This window comes from Mustela lutreola, chromosome X (assembly GCF_030435805.1).
Source record: "Mustela lutreola isolate mMusLut2 chromosome X, mMusLut2.pri, whole genome shotgun sequence".
In the NCBI taxonomy this organism is placed as follows: Eukaryota; Metazoa; Chordata; class Mammalia; order Carnivora; family Mustelidae; genus Mustela; species Mustela lutreola.
This window is the reverse complement of record NC_081308.1, coordinates 6,154,963-6,178,458: the sequence shown is the minus strand read 5'-3', so window position 1 is coordinate 6,178,458 and position 23,496 is coordinate 6,154,963. Positions and strand designations below refer to the sequence as shown.

The 23,496-nt window shown below is 51.9% G+C and overlaps 1 protein-coding gene across 2 annotated transcripts in view; it reads right to left on the bottom strand.

Moving 5' to 3' along the window:
- The window catches only part of TBL1X (transducin beta like 1 X-linked), a 188,817-nt gene that overhangs the window by 112,352 nt on the left and 52,969 nt on the right, over positions 1-23,496 (bottom strand). For both annotated transcript variants that reach the window (XM_059158248.1, XM_059158246.1), the window contains exon 2: positions 15,249-15,322. The gene's annotated coding sequence lies outside the window, so the exon portion shown is untranslated. The remainder of the gene's footprint in view (positions 1-15,248; positions 15,323-23,496) is intronic.

Here is a 23,496-nt window from a genome sequence, read left to right as displayed (position 1 = left end):
CAGTGGCTGAAACCACGCGACAGATACATGGGGAAATACAGGAAATATTCTGTACACTTCAAGTATGTTTGACGATTTTCACATTAACAAGCTAAGAGTGTATCCGTTGGGAACTAGCAGGGAAGCGTGTAAATAAACTGCCTATGCAACCGCTGTCCCAATCTTTAACCAATACAATCAGCTTTAATATCCGATTTTATTCACTACCCTATCTGAAAGAGAAACAACAAAAGCACAGGGTCCCCCTTCACGGAGGCTGCCAGCGCGCACTACCGTCCAGCCATCCCGCCAAGCGACTTTCCCACCAAGCGACCACCCCAACAAGCGACCACCCCAACAAGCGACCTTTCCACCAAGCAAAAATCCCCTCCCTCTGTGCTCGTTCAGATGAAGACCATCACCAGGGTGAAGGACGTACACCACATCTGTACGAAAATAAGGGACTCTTGCATGCGGTCCGCCGACAACACTTGAACAGAAAGCAGGGAATCCACACGATGAAAGTATCACCCTCTGCTACGGTGGCCACTTCAGGAATGCGACTCCCGGTGGGACGCATCAGCAGGCTGCGTGCAAAGCAGCTCACAGGCCTCATTAATGTAATGTAGGCCAAGGCCAACGAGAGGACTGTAACACCGGGCGATCCCACTTACAGCTACCAGAAGCACCCTCTTTAAACACAGGCTCGTAGTTCTGAAGCAGCTTCATTAAGGATGTGTCTGGGAGGGCGGGGACCTTTGCAAAACTCCATCTGTCCCAGGGAAGCTGCGGCCGTCTGCTGCCGGGCCTACCACCCTGACCGTGCTGTGGGAAATGGCCAGCCGTGTTCTCGTAAAGATGCTCGAGTTTCCTGATACATCTATTTAGCAAAGGCCAGGCCTGATTCCCCTAATCCCTCCTCAGGGAACAGTGTGCTCCAGCTTCACCTAAATTGCACTGGGAAGAAATGAAATCAGAGGGGCAGCCTTGAGTCCACAGCCTTCAGGAGAAACCCCCGCAGAATCTAAACGAACAAGGGAAGGAGAGACAGGACTCAGCTGCGCCAGGAGGCCCGCCTCCGCCGGCTCTCCGGCCCTCTCCTCTGTTCTGCGGACAGTAGGTTTCCTTGGATGTGACCCTCACATATCCAATTTCCTTTCAGAATTCGGAGACCTGCACATCTGGACGGGACAGGGACTTGGCCCTCTCCAACGAGACAAGCTGTGGGCGGAAACACGTCCCACAGTTCCGAGCAAATGAGAAGCACCGCAGAGCAGGGTTTCTCCTTGGGGCACCACTGTCAGGCGGGATGGGGTCCCGCCCTGCCGTGGGGTGTCCTGGACACGGCAGGGTGCTGAGCAGCCTCCCTGGCCTCCACCCACGAGATGGCAGCAGCACCTCCCCAATTTGGACAACCAAAAGTATCTTTTGACACTGCCTAATGCTAGAGCAGAACGGAAAAACTCCCCTTCCGTGAAAATCCGGGGTCCTGGAAAGCTCCTCACTGGGAAGCTGAATCCCTGAAACGTTCTGGGGCAAAGCAGGAACTCTGCCCCTCCTGAGTTAGCCTGGGGGGAAAAGAAATGGTAGAACCAAGCCTCATTACCAAAGAGACCAAGAAAAAAGAACTGTGGATAGGCATGCTGAATCAGACTTACTCAGATGGCCTTCCAGAAGGTTAAAAAAATAAAATGAAAATTCTTTTGAATAGTGACCATGTCAGGCCTCACAGGAAAGAGAGCTTTGAAATTTTAACTTAACTGTTGCAATTTCTAGGCACTGCAGTCGGATGGCGCCCTCATTTCCCCAGCACTAAGGAGAACCCTAACAGCCCGAGGACCGGCAGTGGTCTGAGGACAGACGGGATGTTTCCGCCCATCAGAGCCAGTTCCCAGCCCGGGGCCGCTCTGGCTTCTTGAACCCAGGTAAGATGCCCACAGCCATGTCCGTCCGTCCGTGTTCCGCACCTGACATCCTTGAAGACGCTCCTGATCCCGCTGAGAGCCAGGCTCCGTGCTCCTGCTCCGCTCTCCTCCCGGGGAAAGACCAGAGCGGGGGTACCACACTGCAGCGACCAGGCGGGCGTGGGGGGAGAACACAGAGCTGTACCGGGGCCTCCATTCCCAAACCATCCGCTTCTCATCCGTGCCAGTGTGCACGTCTGTCTCCCACGGGGCTAACTGGGAACAAAGATTTTCCCCAAGAGCAGCCACTTGGGGATCCCCACATCCAACCCCCACATCCAGAATCCCCACAGGCCGAGGCATCGCGGCTGTGTCACGGGATAACCGTCTCCAGCGGTCTGCTTCCCTGTCCCTTCTTCCCGGAGCCCGGCAGGAGGGCATGCTTCGGAATGCCGCCTCGGCTCACACGTGCCGGCAGAGAGCCGATCCAACTACCCCGGTGCGAATGCCAGTTCCATCAGGAAGCACCCGTGCAAGAAATGGGAAGGCCGCTCAGTCACACAGCTACAACCAACACCCTGGAAGCAGTGCATGTGCTTAACCCCCCTCCCCAAGTCAGGGGCAGAAAGTTCCCACCATACCCAAACTGAAGGTCAGGGCTGGTGAGCACGCCTTGAGCAGTTTGCTAGAGCCCTGGGCGGGGACGCGGCAGGCCCATTTTAGATCTGTTACAGCCTCTTGCATCACATTGTCAAGAAGGATCCTGCTCTACCAAGATGCTTCCACTCTCGACTGAAAAGGAATTGAGCCGACAGTCCCTCCCCTGCCTGTGGATTTACTTCCGTGGTTAGCACACAGACTCATTCACACATTCACAAATATTTAGTGGGGGGAAGAAACACAATAAACTGCCTGGAACCATAACAAAATGCCTGCAGTCTTTGCTTCAAGGAATTTTACATTAAATAAGATCCAAAATCCCCCTGGGGCTTCTTTGGGAGTGCCAGAGAGCTCACTGCTCTGAATGACTGCCATTTAACTCCTTGGATAACGGGCTTCGGAAGCTGCTGACACATCTGTCCTACTTCCATCTCTGGTTTTTGCAAACAGGATAAAAATCATTTTCAGGGAAGAGAAGTATCATGGGTTCACTTTTTTATTTTTTAACCATCAATATTATCTGCTTGGCAAGCCGTCCAAGCTTCCTCAGGACGATAGATGCCGCAAGCATTTGCAGGATCCCAAAAAGAAACGGCCAATTCAAGTCCCATTATGCCCGGCGTGGTCTCGCTGCCAAGGCCGCCCCTGTTTCCCATCACAGGCGACCCATTTGTACTCGGACACAGGACGGCTCTTGTGTGAACGGCAGCATCTCGGCCCACGTTGCCCCGCTAACAGAGCCCCATTTGAGCGCTCCATCTCTGGGGCTTCCCCCCTGCCTGCCCCAGCCCGGCAGCGGCTGACTTTCCACTGCAACGCTTGAACACATGTGTCACTAATTGCAATGCTGAGTCTCCACAGTGGGGCCACCTCTAGCCACAGCCCTTGGGTTTGGGGGCTGGGGCCTCGGGGAGCCGGGGAAGTGGGGGACCACCTCCAAAGGTGTGCACGCTGGGGACAGCTTTACTGGGGAGCACTCCCACTAATTTCATCACCCACCGAACGGGAAGTTAGAGTTGCCCTGCGATCATCCAATGAATGGTTTCGGCCTTTGCCCAGCAGTGCCAAGACTGGTTTGTAAAAGAGGACCTTTCCAAATGCTTTCTGGGTCTCTTGGAGAGGGAAGGATGCGAACCCAGAAGCGAAAAGGGCGTCTTTGGGCACCGCAGTCCCCTCTCATGATGCTGGGGAGCAGAGCTGTGCAGAGCTGAGACTCAGGGTTCCCTAAACTGGATCTGAGGAAACAGTGCAGAGGCAGAGAGCTCTGCCTGCCCCTCATTTCACGACTAAATGCTGAGGTCCAAACCACCCTGTTGGTCACCATCCCCGGCACCGCAGGCTGCTGAGCGGCACCCCGGCTCTCTGCTCCCTGGATGCCACGGGCACGGTCCTCAAGTCAGGACAATCACAAAGGCCTCCAGACAGTGCTAGATGTCCGGGGAGGGGGAGGAGTGGCAACTGCAGAATCACCACGCAGAGAAGCCCTATTCTAATGCGTTAGGTCCGACAGTGGTTTCCAGATCTCCAGCTATGTAATCTTTAATGAATTAAAATTAAATGAAACCTATAAATGAGCTCCTCAGGCCAACGAGGCTCATTTCAAGTGATGAAGAGACCCTTGGGGTCGTGGCTCCCCCACCGGTAACACAGATATGAGCAGCTCCCTCTCCACACAGAAAGTTCTACTGGAAGGGACTCTAGGTTATCCAAGGTCTTCGCTGGGGCTAACACCCCCGCATGCTTCTTGAAGACCGCAGCAGAAGAGTAACTACTGGTGGGCACGTTCAAACTAACACCAGAACATCTGAGATTCTACGCTCAGGAAAATAGGAAAAACTCCCTTTTTAGTGCCATGCTATTCAAAGAGTTAAAACAAACAAACAAAAAGAAAACCTGGAATTTCTACAAACTGACCGCCTGACCTGAAACTTATAATTTTACTCAGGAGTTAATGTTGGATGTTTTGTTTTGTTTTGTTTAATTCTAATGAACAGAGGATGTTACATCCGCTTCAGGTGTACGCCTACTCAAGCAAGAAGACATTTACTCTAAATCTACATGTAACAAATGAAAAAACTATGAGCCTGGAAGGCCTAAACTTTCAAATTTGGGTAAAAGGAAAATGGCTGACAGCCACTTTAGTTACTGATCCTAGCAAGATCTGTGGAGCCGGCTGGACGGCCAGCCTCTTCTACCACGGAGCCATGACACCTCACCAGGGACTCATGCTGTCGCCCGAATATGGAGACCCAGACCAGCCTGACTCCCAGAGAGAGCACACTTGTGCATGAGTATCTGAGCAGTTACTAACCGATGGGCTTGGGGGGTGGGGGGTGGGGGACACAAAAAGACCCAAATGCATTTAAAAGTACACTTATCTCACTGAGAACCTATAATAATAAAAAATAAAAATAATAAATCACTTTTTTTTTTTAAAGGTTTGTTTCTTTTAGAAAGAGAGAGAGCAGGGGAGAGGGACAGAGGGAGGAGGAATCCTCAGTAGACTCCGTGCTGAGTGCAGAGCCTAATGCAGGACTCGATCTCACAACCCTGAGATCATGACCGGAGCAGAAACCAAGGGTTGGTTTATGGCCCAGGCTCATAACTGACTGGGCCACCCCAGTACCCCCGTAAATACAACTTTTAAAAATGTACACTTGAGGGACACCTGGCTGGCTCAGTCGTTAGGCGTCAGCCTTTGGCTCGGGTCACGATCCCGGGGTCCTGGGACTGAGCCCCATGTCAGGCTCCCTGCTCAGCGGGAAGCCTCTTCTCCCTCTCCCCGTCTCTTTCTCAAATAAATAAATAAGCCTTAAAAAAAAAAAAGCACATTTGCATCCTAAAAACCTTCCTAAATTATCCCGATAGGAAACAGCTCATTGGGTCCTCCAGAGCTTCATCGGCAGGCATCCCCATCAACACTGGTACCGGCTTGTCCACGGTAGACCATCATTCACGTGGCCAAAGGGGGGAACTGCCCAAGGCTCTGTCCGCTGAGGACTGGGGAGACAGCAGGGGTCATTCCATACAACGGAGCGGCATCATCTGGCTGAAAAGGAACACAGCTTTGACACGTGCTACAACATGGTTGGGCCTCGAAGACACAATGCAGAGAGAGAAGCAAGTCATGAAAGGCTACATGTTCTCTGCTTCCGTTTAACGAAATGTCCCAAACTGGGAAATCCACAGGGACGGTGAGCAGACTAGTAGCCGCCAGGGCCCGGGGAGGAAGACCGGGGAGTCGCTGTTAAGGAGTGCGGCGTTTCTGTACCGTGTACTGAAATGAAGATCGTGGGGACGGTTGTAAAACTCTGAATATACCAAACGCCATGGAATCAGATACTCTGACCAAATGAATGAATGGGATGGTAGGTGAATTATGTCTCCATGAAGCTGCTCAAAACATACCTTTGGTGAAAGCTGCTCTCGCCCACCTAGCACGGGCTGGGAATGATGTGCGCGCCCAGAACACACAAGTCCTTCTCCAGGACGGTTCACACAGTCAAGCACGGGGCATTTCCACTCCGATGAAGTGAAGGCGGGGTCATGGCGGTCTGGGGGTACTCACCGACTTGACTGTACCAACACAGGGGTAACCTTTCAAAACTTTTAAGGGGTGCCTGGGTGGCTGAGTTAGTTAAACGATTATCTTTGGCTAAGGTCGTTCCTGGAGGCCTGGGATCGAATCCTGCTCTGGCTCCCTGCCCAGCAGGGAGTCTGCTTCTCCTGATCTTCCTCCTTCTCATGCTCTCTCTCTCATATAAATAAATAAAATCTTTAAAAAAAAAAAAAAAAAAAAAACCTGCTTTTGCACTCTCTAGACAGGACACTTTTTCTTGCTGCAGACTCGCAGACATAGGGGGCAACGAGATGCTGCCACTCGCCTGGCGCCCTTCCTCCATAATCCTACACGAAGTGAGTCCTAGCCAAGGTGCTGGAGGCAGTCACCGACCAGACCTCCTCGAGTCTAAGCATCTGGCACATTCTGTGCTACACTCCAGCCATCAGCTCTGGTCCCACAGAAGGATGTCACTGCCATTCCCCAAATCCCCACATGGCCCAGTGCACCCCACTATGACTTGCACATGCTTTCGTCCTCTTGATGAAGTCTTGCTGAATGTTTACTAAGACACCCAGGAAGGTCTCCTCAATGCTGGAGCTGGGCCTCTCCTGCACCAGTCCCTGCCCGACACGGGGTGCGGTGTGCTCTCCCCAGCCTCTGGAGACGAAAGACCCAGGAACTTGTTTTGGCCCCTGGCACGCCCCCACAGCTCCCGGGATGCGGGCAGCTCTGCCTGCCGCTCGGGAGGCCAGTGTGGAGTACACGACTCGGCGCTCCTTCCTTGCCCGGAGGAAGCCCAGAGCGCGACAGGACAGCAGTAAGCCCAAACCCGAGAAGACACAGCAGCACACGTCCCTCCCCGACAAGGTGATGGATTCTGTGCCCATTGGGTTAAGCCAGCCCTTGCGAGCCACAGTCCAGAATTTCCTTATTCACAGGTTAACGACTCAGCACAGCTGCAGAGTTTAGAGGTTTCCAGAGCTATAAATCCATCCACTCCCTGCTTATCTGAATTTCATACAAGATTAATATCCTACCCTGCATCCTCTGACAAAGACAAACAGCTACGGAGCACGAAATGACAATATTCTTGGAGGCAAACACTGGGAAAAGGACTCAGTGGCAAACGTGCCATCTGCAACTGAAACTTGGGGGCTTCGGGGAATCCATATTTTGCAAACCCAATCGCATGTGGTCACACAGAAAAATGTCTTTAAAGCAGACAGAGAAGATACTAAAGGCCAAATATGGTGCCTACGACGGGGAGGTTTTTTTAATGAAATAATGAAAGCACCCAATAATGTAATCAATTTTAAAAAGAAACCATACATTAAAATTTAACATCGTACTTAAAATTAATCAGCAATATATAACAGAGATTAAATGCAACCCACTGTCTAAGCCGGAAAAATCCTCCTGTTGGGAAGACCTGTCCTATAGAGAAAGCTTTTCTTCAGATTTACAGAACGACAAGTGGGTGAGAGTATCTTATTTCATTAGTCTGAAATAAAAAAGCAGACGTCATTTTGAGGAACTTAAAATGCCACGAGAGCACTTTGTGAAGGAAGGTAAACTGCTCCACCAGCTCTGGCTCCTTGCAACAGGCTTTCAACTGCTTCCCGAGCTCCGCGCTGGCCCTCCCCCTTTCCCGCCACCATCTCCGCTGCCGCAGCCTGCCCGATGCCCCGCTCCACCCCCAGCCCCCAGCTCGGAAAGCACTCCTTGTCTGCACAGATCGCATAAAGCCTCATCAGTCCTGTCGAAGCCCGCGTTCCGACTGCCGCGTGTGACTACGCAGACGCTCAGGCGGCTCCGAGGCCACGCCCGTAGGAGAGAGCACCGGGATGAGGCCTGGGCGAGCACTGGGGTAGGCAGCCGGCCCGGACCAAGTCAGAGCCCAGTGCTAAGCCCCGTGCAGGGACAGACACGGCATCTCAGTATAACCAAACATCTTTCCATGTGAAGATCTCGGCACGCTGACTGCAAAAACGCCTCCACAGAGCATAGACGCAGAGCCCAAGTGAGGTCCCAGGAGGTGGGAAGAAGAAAGCCCGTGCAAGGACGGGTGCAGGATGGTCCAGTCCGAGAGACCAAGGAGGCAGGAAGGAGATCCCACTGCAAGAGTGCATGCTGGGAAGCGGGAGGGCAGGGGTACCCTTCTGGAAGCTTCTGCGACTGCTCTCAATACTTCCACTGCTCCTGCTTTGGAAGCTAAGCAGGAGGAACAAACGTGTAGAGCTCATCTCAGCAGAGTACAATGGATTCCTGAACAATTCAGGGCCTACGGACCACCCACCCCCTACACAGCTGAAAACCTGCGTCCAACTTCTAGCTGCCTCCAAATGACCGGGAGCCTTACGGACAACATGAACAGTCAGTTCACGCATGTGTAGCATGTGACCTGTATCACATTCTGTGTTCTCAGGATAAAGTCGGCCGGAAAAGAGAAAGAAGAAGATGATCATACGGAAGGGCGCTTGGGTGGCTCCGTGGGCGAAGCGTGGGACTCTGGATGTCAGCTCGGGTCCTGACCCCAGGGTTGTGCGGTGGAGCCCTGCCGTGGGCTCGGCGCTCAGCAGGGAGGCTGCCTGAGCCGGTTTCCCTCCGCCTCTACCTGCTCACATTGGCCTGTGCACGCTCTCCCCCTCTCTGAAATAAACACGTCTCTTTAAAAAGAGAGAGAGAGAGAAAATAAATTCACAGAACTGCCCTATCTTTACCCAAAACCCCCTGCATCTCTGTGGGCCTATACGGTCCAAACCCGTCCATCAAGGGCCAGCTGTAGCTCCGAAGACCGCAGAGGCTGTGTAAAGAGCACTTGAGGGCGCTCCGCAGGAACGGTCGGGCAGTTTCTGTGTGGGCACAGAACAATTTCGCCACGCGAGTCCACAGTCCTTGGCTACCTCTCTCTAAACAGCAGTGACGAGCCAGTCACAGGGCGTCCCACTTTCAATTGTTTCTTTGTAAACCACTCAACCATCCACCCATGGACGAACAGATAAACCAAACGTGGTCTCTACAGAGAACGGAGCATTACTCAGCGCCAAAAAGGAAGGGCATTCCGACACACGCTAGCACGTGCATGAACTTGGATGCGAACTGAAATAAACCTGATGCATAAAGACAAATACGGGGGTGCCTGGGTGGCTCAGCTGGTTGAGCGACTGCCTAGCTCAGGTCATGGTCCTGGAATCCCGGGCTCCCTGTTCAGCGAGGACCCTGCTTCTCCGTCTCCCACTGCACTCTCCTGCTCTGTCTCTATTACTCTCTCTCTCTCAAGTTAAGTAAATAAATCTTCAAATCTTAAAAAGAAGAAAAGATGAATACTGTACGATGCCACCTACAGAGGAGCCTAGAACAGGCCAATCCGGAGACAGAAAGTGGAATGGTGGGCGCCGGGAGCTGGAGGACGGGCATCCCCGTTTCGTGGGGCAGAGCTTCCACTTGGGATAGAGGACAAAAAGCTGCACAAAAATGTGGACGTAATGACACAGAGGTGACAGTCTCCAGCGGTGAAGGTAGGAGATGACATGATACGGGTATTTCACAATAAAAAACTATTGTTTAATACAAAGAAAAACATAAATTAGGAATAGAAATCCAGGCCCAGAGTCTTCTTCTTTTCCAAACTTCGAGTCACACTGAGCGCCGGAGTCGCTGTAGGAGGACCAACGCATGCAACGTGCCACCGCGGTGCTTCAGACCCGAGCCAGGGCCGACAGTCAGGACGAGGACAGGGACCGAGGGCTGGAGTGTGCACACACGTTGCGAGCCACGTGCCAAACCAGCCGACCTCAACACGACTGGCACTTGGGCCAGGTGACTCTCGGGTGTAGGAGGGCGTGAGGGAGGGAGGCTGTCGGGGGCCCTGGAGGGTGCTTGTCAGCCTCCCACCTCCACCCCTCGATGTCAGTATCCCGTCCCCACACACCGCCCACGGCTTGAAAACCAGGGCTGCAGACTTTGCCACGTATCCCCTGGGGGAAAAAACACCCCCGCGGACAACCATGTCCTGACCTGAGAGACACCGGGGAACCACCCCCGTTTACCAAGCAAGTACTAGGGAAAACAACATACTGATTTATTCCCAGAGACAGTACTGAAAAACGTCAGAAACCAAAGAACTGTTTCATCATTTTGAGGCCCCTTCCTGGCTGTGTCACCACCAGAACCTAAAGCCAATTTCAAGAGTTCATCCTTGAGTTTCATTCATCAAGAACTTCATTAATGTCCGTGTGCGTCAAACTGCACCGTGAACAAAGTCACCGGACTCTCAGTCGGCCGGGCGGGAAGAGCGCGCACTCCTCCCGGCTTGCCTGGGCTCCGGAGAAGAGCAAGACCAGCTTCCCATAAGGAGCCGCTCTCCTGATAACCTGGAGGCCACGTCTGCGCGGCCCCACGTGCGTGTCCACGCCTTTGCGAAGGTGCGTGAAGACCCACGGCGTTAGAAAGAAAAGACACCAAGTACATGCGAGCAGCACACGGACAGGGAGGGCACGAAGCTGGGTCGTGTTCTCGAACAGCACTTCTCAAGGACCTTTCCTCGGCGGAGACCACAAAAAGCAATTGTGCTCTCGGATTATCCACACGGAACGGAGGCCTTTAAATGAAGAAGCGATGATTCCAAGTCACCTGCGAGGCTTTATTGCTTCTGACAAGACAAGAAGACCAGCTCGGCGACACCCCACTCCACCCCCACCGTGCACTCTGGGCCTGCTGGAAGACCCCTCTGGGGCGCCACCTCTACGAAGTTAGAATTAAACCCCCTCAACGGGGCTGGTCTGCAAGACGACGCACCGCCCAGCTGAGACCTACCAGAGTCCCTGTCTTGTCCCTCTTAAGATGCACAGTCTTTTTTTCTTTTTTAAAGACTTTATTTATTTGACAGAGACAGACACAGCGAGAGAGGGAACACAAGCAGGTAGAATGGGAGAGAGAGAAGCAGGCTCTCCCCTGGGCAGGAGCATGATGCGGGGCTCCATCCCAGGACCTGGGACCATGACCTGAGCCGAAGGCAGATGCTTAACTGACGGAGCCCCCAGTACCCCCCAGTGCCCAGTCCTAACCAACTCCAACACGAACCAACCCTCCAGGCTACACGGCAGCACTGCCCTGAGCCGCGGCTCCCATTGATCACAAGCACTTGGGTCTTTCGTGCCCTTCGTGGACCGCAGGAATAAAGAGGAACCGGGGAGAAGTGGTTGCCCATCCTATGACTTCGACGGCAAGGACAGCAGTGGGAGATACATGAGAAAGCAGACGGCAAAGGTTTAGAATAAGACACACACACAAACACACCCCCTCCACGCTGGGCAAACAGCACACAGCCCAAAAGAACACACTGAGTATCTCAGCGTTCCGAATCACTTGCAGGCTGTGGGGTGGGGACGGGAGAAAAGAAGCAGGAGAAGCGGGGACACATGTGGGCTCCGTCGTGTCTTATGCCAAAGGACCGCAAAGTAGGGATTAACTTCCCACGGCACAGAGAAGAAAACTGAGGCTCAAAGGCGCTAACCAGTTTCTGGAGGTCCCACAGGGCGTGGCTGATGAAAACAAGAGGGGAGACCAGAGCTGGCGGACTCGAGGTCAGCCCCACGTGCCTTGCCTTCCTCTGATCTCCCAGGAACAGCGAGAGTCACGCGGAGGCAAAGGGTACTGTACCTTTTAGCGTTTCGATTCGCTCACCCGCCCCCCACCCCCCACTGCTGTGGAAAGAGCAGGCCCGGCCCCCCTGAAGGCAGCTCCTGGAGACAGCGGGGCTGCATGGCTAGTCCTAGAGAGCACAGCCTGGTGGTTCTCCGCAGCAGTGGGCAGAGCCTGAGAGCCTGACCCCCATGGCCTGCCAGCTAAGACAGCCCCCGAGCTTCCTGCTGGCCCCGCTGCTGAAGGAACTAGAAGTTGCCTCTTTGAGCCACTGCTTCCCCATACACAGCAGTCCCCCCAACGGGGTAGCAGCTCACCGGCGGGCTGGGCTCTGCTCCTTGTGTGGCCACTGTGCCTCTAGGGACAATTGCCTAGCTCCCTCTAGGTGGCCAGGAGGTCTCACTCTCCTGTCAACAGGGTTCTGAAGGCAGGGAGGCCCAGCCCCACGGCCGTCCCTTCTGAACACAGCGGCTCAAGAGGGGCTTCGGCCAGCTGGAGGCCGCTGCAACCGCCCGCTCCCCCATGGGACCCCGGGAGCCCCACAGCCTCGCTGTGCCATTGTTTCTGTGTCTGGTCCACGGGCCCCAACACGGGCACCAATCTCATGGTGGCCCGAGGAACAAACTGGGGACTTCAAACACATCTGTCCACCCCAAAACCTGTGCACAGATGTTCACAGCAGCGCTACCTGTAACAGCCCCAGCGGGAAAGACCGCGAGCGCCCCGGGACGAGTGGCTGGATCCATGGGCTCTGGGACACCCACACGGCGCGGTACAGCTCGGTGGCGGCGGACACCCACCGCCTGGACGGACCTCAAGGGCTTTAGGCTGAGGGAATCAAGGCAGTCTCTGAACGATTCCATTCATGTGACACTGTCGAGATGATGGAACTCCAGAGACAGAGATCCAGGGTGGCCAGGCCTCAGAGAGGGTGACCTAAAGCAGCATCATGAGGTGTTCCGCTGGTCACTTAACAGCATGCGTCAGATTAGGGCGCTGGCTGCATGAACGTGCACGTGAGACACCTATACACGAGCGTGTAAGCACACGCAGACACACACGGTGCACATGAACGCTACGGAGATGCACAGAAGGTCTGCATCTGGTCCACGGGGCCAGCGTCCATCTACCCCTGTGAGAGCACAGGGTCTCGGATGGTGACACCCCATTACAGGAAGGGGGGGGCTGTTCTGGACCTCTCAGCTCTGTCTCCGCCAGTCCTGCGAGTCTAACATCAATTCAGAACAGCAGCGTTCAAAGTGGCTGTGTGACTGATGAACACATGCACAAAACTCACAGGTCCCCTACTCACACAATGGGACAGTATTTAAGAAAAGGGAATGACCCGCAGATGTGTCCTGCTACCATGACAACACTACGCTGAGAAACAGGAGCCAGCCCCAAAGAACACAGAGCGAACGACACCAGAGTCTCCACAGAATGCCCAGGAATGAGCAAGCCCGCAGACACGGGAAGTAGACTGGTGCTTGTCGCAGACGGGGGAGGCAGGGGTGGGGAGCTCTAGTATGACGACGGTCCACGGATGGCTCTGGCGGAAGGACTCACACCGCGGGGGTGGGGGCACGGTCCGCGAACCCAGCCATGCACACCCCAGCACGCATCCCCGCCGTGAACCGTCTCCGGGAAGGTGTGAGCAAATGCCGCCGCCATCTGGCACACACGTACTTTAGGACCATCTTGTCACAACTGCTGTTCTTCCTGCCCCGTGCGGGCTGGTTCTGAGCCCATCAGGTGCCCTTTCAGTCTACAGGCTGTCCCTCCGATACTGACGGGCTCGCAGTCCCCGGGGCCGTCCAGGTCGATGAGACACGGCAGCCCCAGCACTAAGAGTCAGTCTCCTCCGAACACGGCGTAGGCACCGTCCGGTCACAGCGCGCGCCCTTCCCGCGCGCTCTCTGCTCCCCCATCACCCGTCACCCACCCCTAATGCCCAGGCTGCTTTATCAACGTTCCCTATTAAACAAAAAGGAGTGGGGCGCCCGGGGGGCTCAGTCAGTGAAGCAGCTGCCTTGGGCTCAGGTCACGATCCAGGGTTCCAAGATCGAGCCCCACATCAGGCGCCCTGCTCCACCTGGCGTCTGCTTCTCCCTCTGCCTGCGGCTGCCCTCCTCCTATTTGCTAGTTCTCCGTCAGATAAATAAAATAAAATCTTAAAAAAAAAAGCTTTGCTGTTCCTGGCTCCTTTCCTTTGCCCAAAACGTCCGTCCCCCACCTAGAACGTACTTCCTCCGTATGTACCCGTACTGCGTCCACCCGCACACCCATCCAGAGTCTCGCCTCCAGGAGGAACGTCCAGCCTCCTCAGCGGCTCGGCCATGTGCTGTTTAGAACCTTGCCCAGAACTCAGGAGAGTCCGGGTGGCCCAACTGCGTAAGTGTCCACTTCAGCTCAGGTCACTATCCCAGAATCCCAGGATCCAGCCCCCTGGAGGCCCACTCGGGCCCCCTGCTCTGCAGGGGGGCTGCTTCTCCCTCTGCTTCTCCTTCCTTCCCCTCCTTCCCCTGCTCCTGCACGGACATGCTCTTGCAAGTAATATATAAAACCTTTAAAGAAATAAAATAAATAAAACTTTTGAGAAGAACGCTGCTCAGAATTCCCTCGGCACGGCACGGACCGTCGACACCATGCACAGGACACCCATTCCCACCACAGCTGTCTGCCGCACCCCCCACCTCATGAGTACATAAGGCCTCACCTCCCAAAACAAGACACATTTCCCACATCTCTGTATATGCCCCAAGGCTCCAGAGGTAACAGACTTAATGAACGGTCATCCCAGAGACTGAAGATCTTTCATACCAAGTACTCTGAAAAGGACGTCCTTGATTCGAGGGCGCCCGGCCTCTTTGCAGACCCGGTGCGACCCAGCAGCCACGAGAGAGCTCCAGGCCCGTGAAGGTCTGTTTTCCGGGACTCTGGACTGTTTCTGCTCTAATAGGGACAGCCCAGGAGGGGCTGAGAACGAGGGAAAACACAGTTGTAGGGGCCGCCATCACAGGCCGTGCCGACGAGGTGGTTCTGAAAGAGCCTGGCGGGTCCACGAGCAGCTACGTGGTGCCCACCAGTCCGCGCACACGCACTGAGAAGAACAAACAAGAGCGGGGCACGTGGCAGACCAAGAGTCAGAATCCCTTGCTGGTAACGAGTCACCTTCTAAAGACAGAGAAGGCCTCAAACGCATCTGGGAAACAAGAGCAGAAACGACGCTTCTCTGCAAAGCACACAGATGGTACCGGCCATCTCCGCTTCTCTTTCCTAAACTCTGGGACTTCCAGAAGCTCGACAGAAAGAAGCACATCAGGCAGACACACAGCGTTTTCTGGCTTGCAAAATTACCTGTTACAAGAAATCCTGAGAAATCACCATTTCCAGGACTTAGAGTCAATACAGTAACACTGAATTTTTAAGTACAGAAAATACAAAGAGGTTGACAGCATATTTATTACATAATAAGAAATCCATTTTACAATTTCACTTACTCAGAGCCAAGTGTAGGCAAATCCCTTCTTCCTTCGAGGGTTTATTTCGAGGCCTGTTTTCTGTCTTCAGTCACCTGTTAATGAAAAATAACCAAGTAAGGCAAAAGCATCCATGGAAACATCTTGAAGTACACCATTGACCATTCCACGGGCCAGCAGATATCTGAATCAGGGAATCGACAAAACCGGAAGGATCCCTATGTCAGATGTCACACAACCACCACCACGGACTCCTCAGATTCATTCCCCAGCAAAGGCACACAAATCTGGTCGGTTTTATTATTGCGCAAGCAATTATGATCCTATTACTAGGGAATGTCGAGAACTGAAAAGTCTAGTCCGCTCTCACCAGACACAGTTTCTCTTACCCCTCCTAAAAAATGCTAATTGAAAACACAGGTATTTCTACATTCAACCCAACTCAGCAAGTTTCTACTGACAACGGCTCATTCAGTCTTGCAGAAAATGCAAACGATGCTTGTTGCGGTTCCGGTATTAGGGACATACGGTGCCTGGCCTTGTGGAATGTTCCCATCTCGGCAGGGAGAAGCAGGGGAACCTGGTGATGGAAAAGCAGGGACTATAAACTAGAAAGCAAACGCAAAGCGAGGTCACGCTGGATGACAGAACTACTGCCAACTCCAGCTGGTGGGAGAAGAGAGAGTGACCGGGGAGAGGAGTTTACTCCCTTTGGGGCCTGGGGCAGCATTCTGAGGAGGGAGCAAGAATGGGGGCGAGAGGCCACAATGCAGACAAAGCAAGTGCAAGGGTCCTGTGGTGAGACTCACCTTGGCAAGAAGGAGGGAGGAAGGCTAGTGGGCTGGGCACCAAAGGTCAGTAATAGCTGGTCCCGGGTCACAGAGGACCTCACAGCCCACGGAAAGGAGTTGATCCTACACAGGCCCCACTACACCTTATTCTTCACCCAGCACCAGAGTTAATGAGAAAAAAAATGTGATCGTCCTGCTATTTTAAAAAACCCTTCAGGGACTCCTGTCATGCTTAGAACAAAAACCATTCCACGGGCCAGCAGATATCTGAATCAGGGAATCGACAAAACTGGAAGGATCCGCCCCTGACTCACATGGTGTTGGCATGAAATGCAGTGTACAGGGTTCTAGGACATTCTGACCTACTGGACTTACGGGGTGGGGGTGAGGGGCTGTGGGGGGGGAGCATGTGTGATGGGGAGGGGAGAGGAGAACCCAGCCTGACTTCTAGCTTCAGGCCTTGAGCAACAGTTTGGAAGGTGCTGCGACTTCCTGAGATGTAGGCAGACTGAACAGTAGAAAAGCAAGACTCTTGCGCGTGTTCCCTCTGAAACGCCCATCCTAGCTATCAGTGGACTCCTGACGAGGTCGCGAAGGACCCCAGTCTGAGCCATCGGGAGAGGGCACGGCTGCAGAGTTAACGTCTGGAAGTCCTCCCCAAACCAGGATCTTCAAAAGCTCCGCGCCTGAACGGGAAGGCCCCAAGCCGGCTTTCTCACCCCGGGCACGGATATCGCCGTGGATCTGGTAACTCCACTGCAGGCGGGCTGCGCTGCGCACGGAGCGGCAGCCGTGCGCTCCCCCCACTAGATGCTCCTAGCGACCCACACATCCGTTCCCTTCGTTGGATCACCCAAACTGACCCCAGACGTTACCAGCCAACCCCTGGAGGGCACAAGCACCCTGCGGAGAAGCCTGGTCTAAAGACGGCTAGCCGAGGACAGAACGCCGAAGGGAGGCGAGGCGATGAGACATGGGTGTGCCGAGAGGGAGGAGGAAATCCAGGGGGTTCTGGGACCCTTGGCATCCAGGGATAGACATCTCTCAAAGATCATAGAATGACGAGCAAATAGCGGCCGCTGATACAGAAGATGAGGACAGCAGATAAAAAGATGACAAGAAACCATACTGTCTTCTCTGCCCATGCTCACTACACGGAAGAAATCTAGAGAGGCTTCACAGAGGCGCCAGCATTCCCGCTGGCCCATGAAGTCGGGCGACGAGGCAGAGAAGGGGAGCTGCAGCTTGAGTGGTTCCAGAGGCAACAAAGGCAGGCAAGAGGGCACTGAGGTTTCTAAAAACATCAGGCGACACTCTCAGTGTGGTCAGCAGAGGGGACGGGTGCAGCACAGTGCCAGGACGCTGGGCAGGGGACAGCACAGATGCCCCATCCAGGGCCCCATCCGGCACAGGAAAGAGGAGGCCACCAGGCGAGTTGGCCCTGCAGACAGCCCAGTCCCGGCAGGGGTGACTCCAAAACACCAGACAACCCAGAGTTCCTCCCAAGCAGGAGCCCGGGACCCCTGAGCTGAGCCGTCGCGATCTTTCTCTTCTTCTCCGAGCTTACACGGGCTCATGCCCCTGGCACACGATTCTCAGAGTCCCGAACTGTGTGAAAACGCTGACAAACTTGCCAGACGCCTGACCCACTGCCTGACCCCCTTCCGTCTCCATGACGCAGTATTACTTTTAACGCTACTATATCAAAAGAGAAGAAAGAAAAGTTACGGGGGGAAAAAAGAAGGGCAGATTTACACGCCTCACTTTGCTTCCAATTAATTATAAGAAACTCTCTCCGGACCAGAGAGTCGTCAGCTGTGAAATGAGGGTATTCAATTATTTATGAGGTTTCATCCACATCAAAAAAATCTGAGGAACCATTTTCCTGTCGACTTCCTTTGTCAATTCCAAGGGAAAACACTTGCAAAAAACTGAACCAAGAACTTACACAAGGATGCCGGGGGGCGGGGGGGGGGGGCAGGAATGTGTGTGCATCTATCTGTCCCACAGCCAACCGACCACGGAAATCTATCCAAAGGCTGCAATATTTTCCCCAAGTTGCCATAATGATTAACACTGGCACCCCAGAGAAACTCAAGTTGTACCATCATGAAAACAACGCAAAAAATCCAAACTATGTTTTCAGAAGCCACTGAGCATAACAGAGAAGCTGCAATTTCCTCCCGAGTCCTTTCTTTTTTTAGTGAGCCCTGAATTACCCGGGCCAAGAGCCAGGGGCTAAGCCACATACTGGCAAGAGGCACCAGAGAATGTTGAACACTTCATCCGCCGCGAGCTTCAAGTTCTGTGTAATGAAGCCGTTGTTTCCTGCATCACACCAATACCGAACGGCACTTTTATGTATGGCAAGGATTCATTCAATAACAGATTTTAAATCCGTTAAATCAGTGGTTCTCAAATGCGGCTGTCTCCCGGGGGACAGTGGGCGATGTCTGGGGACATTTTTAGTTGTCAGGACTGGAGGAAGAATGCTGCTGGCATCTGGCAATGCCGGGGACGCAGCCCACAGCAGAGCGCTTCGCAGGCAAAAAATTACCTGGCCCAAGCATCAGTTCTGCCAAGGGCGACCACTAAAATATCAAAGTAATACACGTGCATTGTTTTAAAAAGTCAAACAATGAGGCGAGGCAAAAGACTCCTCTTTTTACTTACAAGCTTTTTATAACACCATCTATCCCCAATTCTACTTCTCAAAGCCACCATATTTTTTTTGTTTTAGATTTTTCTTATTTTCCAAGCAACCATTTTCAAACCTCAGAACTGTCTGTTTTACTGGCGGTGATCCCCAGTATGGCTTCCATGTTTCTGAAAAACCTCACGACAGGCCCTATCAGCTTTGGGCATCACTGAGTTGATTTTCTCACACAGAGGTGAGGGTTTTGGTTTTTTAAGTTCCATCCTCAATCCTATGCTAACCTACCACATTTTTCCAACAATATAACTGTCTCGGAGCAAATCTATCCTTGACGGACATCAGTCCAACAGTGGAGTGGACACAGGTGAGCAAGCAATACAGTACGATGAGGATTCCTTTCTTATGCGACCTTTTTGTTTTCCTTGGGTTACTAATTGCATCTGTTTTTATTTCCTTAATTCTCTTTTTTGTCTTTACATCCTTTGGTAATTCTTCCAGCAGTGTCCACAATGCTTTGCTTTAATTTTTCACATGATCAAAATTCTCAGATAATCTGTCAGCTCTATGGGTTTCCCCCTCGTTCCCTCCTACATCTCCCAAATACACACACACCAGGCCTTCCGAAATTTCTTGCCTCCGTTCCGGTCTGTACTGGACAGCCTTAGGCCTGTTAAAGAGTTCGTGCCACCTTGAAACCACAACATCTTTAGTACATTTTCTTTGTTTCTAGGATCCCAAATCTCCCCCTTTCTTGGTGAACTCTCTCATTTCAGTGGGACACATTCCCTAGTAGATTTCTGAGAATTGATATATAAAAGCTAAATTTCACTGATATCCTGAATACATACAAACATCTTTACTCTACTCTTAGTTAACAACTAGTAGAAGAATGACTTTAAATTCCGAGGAAAAATTATTTGTATAGAACTCTATAGTCAGTCTCTTTTCCAACTTCCAATGCTGCCGTTACAAAATCCGGTATCATTCTGATTTCAGATTCTTTATATGACCTTTAAATCCAGGATACTGCTTAGATACTGCCTTTATCTCTAATATTCGAAAATGACATGATAAGCTTTCACGTAATAATTTTCAGGCGCTTTTTATCTCGTTCTAGTCACCTGGTAGGAAATTCCTCTCTTCTTCAGATTTAAGATTTTTTTTCCAGCGTTTCTTCCTCAGAATATCTATTAGGAAAAAAATCGGAATAGCCATCTCTCATCTATATAGTAAAACTCTTTGCACTACGTCTTCACTGACCACTAAGGTACCCATTAGCTGCACTGTGGTTACTAAGCACTTGAAATGTTTGGCTAGGGCAACTGAGGAACTGGCTTTTAAATTCTGTTTAATTTTAATTAATTTAAGTGTAAACAGTCACGTGTGGCCAGTGGTTACCATATGAATGCAAATCTAAAGACTACAACAAACGGGAAAAAAGCAACAGCCAAGGAGAGGAAGTGCCTAGAGCACCACTCTTAGGACGATATATCAAGACGAGAAGATGTTAAGATGTTCTGGAGAAAAAATGTTCAGAAGAAGAAATGGAAAGTAATTTCTAAACCCTCACCACTACTATTTTCAGTATGAAGTTCTGGGACTCCACTCCTTATGGCTTCCTTCCTCCTAAGAACTTGAAGACCCTCTACTCCTGCCCAGGGGGTTCTCTACGGGGTGGACACTACAGAGGCGCACCAGGGCAGTCTCTGGGTCTCCATGCACTCATTTAAATCTCATTCGACAAACATCACGAGCACAACAAACTGTTATCCAGACATTCTATGAACAATGACCATGACAGAAAACAGAACCGCAAAAACCAAAACTGCAAAAACAAACACAAAATTACAAAAGTCCTGTGCGCCCAAGCCAAAGCCAATGAGTCCAGAGTTTCGTCCCAATCCCTGGGAGCCACGTACTTTAAAGCCCGGGGCCCACCCTACAGCAGGCAGGTAACAGGCGTGCCCTGAAAACAAACTAAGGGCAGGCTCAAAACCAAAAGGAAGTTTGTTTTTGTTCGACTCAGAAAAGAAACATAGCAGCACTTTGGGAATAGGGAAATAAATGTTCGGGAGAAATCATTTTTTATTTAAGGATCAACAGGGAAACACGTTTTCTTCATCTATTCTTCATTTAAGTCGTTTAATTAATTAATATCCATTCGTTGCTGCAAAACATGACATTTTATTATATATGTACATTTCACAAATTCAGACAGAAAGTATGAACTACTCAAAAAAGCAAAACGGTCACCAAACAAGATCCTTGTATCAACATGCTTTCTTTTTGAAACTATTATGATGCTAATAACAAGACTTCCAGGCTTCCATCAGCAGCAAAACCAATGCTTCTGCGGCTGCATCTGAATGCGTGTGGTCAGACACAGGCGTCACTTCCCCGCCACCCCACACCACTAGAGCCAACCGTACGCCACTCCCAACGAAGGAACAACGGGTCCCTGGCTCACACGATGATGTACCAAACAGACTCCACACAGAAAGACCAAGCTAGGGTTTGTCAGGTGAAAATCTGATGTGGGATAAGGTGATGACATGACCCAACTGGATCTGTAAGTATATAATCCCTCCAGATCCAACATCAATTGGGGGAGGGGGACAAACCCACAGCGAATTTTAATAAGCTGTCTTTTGCCCAATATTTGTTTTTAAGATTTATTATTATTTAAATTCGAATGATAAATTAAATCTCATTTAAGGGCAGGAAATAATCTTTAGTGAGAAAAATGACCACATTTAAAGAAGACACGTTAAGTATCAGGACAACGTGTTTCTTATTCACCAAACTGTCCACCAACAGTGCCTGGAGTCTCTGCGCACAGGTACACCAGCGGACGGCATGCAGACACGCCTCCCAGGACCGTAATCAGTTCGTTTACAGATGACATGGTGCACGGAGAGGTGGAACAGAATCCCAATTAATCTCTTCCTCGTCTCCCAGAGCACCCTCTCCACCCTGTGCCGTGAGCATTAAGCATAATTTTAAATGTAATTGTCAAGCACACTGTCTATTCACGGGAATTATGATAAAAGTTTCCGAACACCATATGGTCCTGGGGCTCACATTTCAGTTTCTATCCTTGGCCAAACACATGGCCTCCCCCGCTCACCTGGAAAGGTCAATTATACTGCCTTCGGTTTCAGTTAACAGTGCTGCAAACAAATCCCTTTTGTAAAACAATTAAATTCAATTATTTGCTTACATAAACACCTCAAAACTTGGGACACCAATGTCAGTGAGGAGCCAATGAAGAACTAAGTATTAAGACACACACGCGTGCAACACACACACACACACACCCCTCTTCCCATTCACCAAGCACAACACCCCAAGGGTCACCTCCACGTTCAGGCCGTCAGGAGGATGTCCTAAATAAAAATTCAAACGAAAAACTAAGACTAAAAACAGCCAACACTCTTACACAAACAGCGCAGTCTCCCCTGTATTGAAAGAAGTTGAAGAACTCCTGTAAAGGCAAACCCGCAAACATCCAGCTTTCTAAATCCATACCCATCTGGAAACAGACGCCTTCAAAATGACTTTTAAACCCTGGGCTTTTCCCAAAAATGAAATTTTTTAAGGTTGCTTTTTTTTTTTTTTTTTTTTTAAAGGTAATCTCCACTACCCCAACAAGGGTCTGAAGTCACGAGCATGAGGCCATGTTGCTACCATGCAGCAGGAGAGACTAGGGGTGCTGCTACACATCCTGCAAGGCCCAGGTCAGCGCCTACTACAAGCACCTCAAAAAGAACACCCCAGGGGCGCCTGTGTGGCTCAGTGGGTTAAAGCTTCTGCCTTCGTCTCAGGTCATGATCCCAGGGTCTGGGATTGGCTCAGATCGTAGTCTCAGGGTCCTGGGATCAAGCCCCGCATCGGACTCTCTGCTCAGCAGGGAGCCTGCTTCCTTCTCTCTCTCTCTCTCTCTCTCTCTCTCTCTCTCTCTCTCTCGCTGCCTGCCTCTCTGCCTACTTCTGATCTCTATCAAATAAGTAAACAAAATCTTTAAAAAAAAACAAACAAACAACACCCCACCCCAACTTCTGCCCAGGTTATGCACAACCGTTCGCATTCCCTTGCACCCTTTCAAAGGACCCACATGTCCAAAACCCGTTGTTACCATCTCTGTGTCACCCGCCCACAGCCCCCTCTCCGCAAGCTCCCCTTGGATCCCACGCTGGGCCACCAGAAGCACTTCCGTCAAGCACACTGCTTGGTTCCACAGTGAACACGGAGCCACGGCACCGACTGCACGGACTCTGGGGCCAGAGGGCTCTGCGAGAAGGGCGGCCCCCTGCCAGCCAGGTGTGTGACCCGGGCCCACGATGCTCGGGCCTCCGCGTCCTCCTCCGGGCAGTGGGGTAACTAACAGAAGCCTCACGACGACGCGAGGAGGACACGCCACCATTCATTCGTGGGCAGAGCAGAGAACGCTCCCTGGCACAGTGGACACCGGGTAAATGTTGCCCAAAACCGCTTTTGTCCCTGCAGTCCGTCTGTGAGGCGATCACCTCAGAGCTTTGTCACTAGGGACTTGTGCGCTCCTGGACCTTGACCTCTGAGCCTTCACAAGGAATACCCAGCCCAGCCCCGGCTGCCAGACGCCGTCAGTATCTGCGGTTAGTGACGGAGAGCAGCTGAGGCTCGGAAGTGATCCCAAGACGTCGTGCCCAATCTCTCCCCGTAAATCAGGAAACAGCTCTTCTTTCTGCACTAATTTTTTTTAAGACTTATTTCTTTGTGAGAGAGAGGGGGCATGCACAGGCAGGACTCGATCTCATGACCCTGAGATCAAGACCCGAGCAGA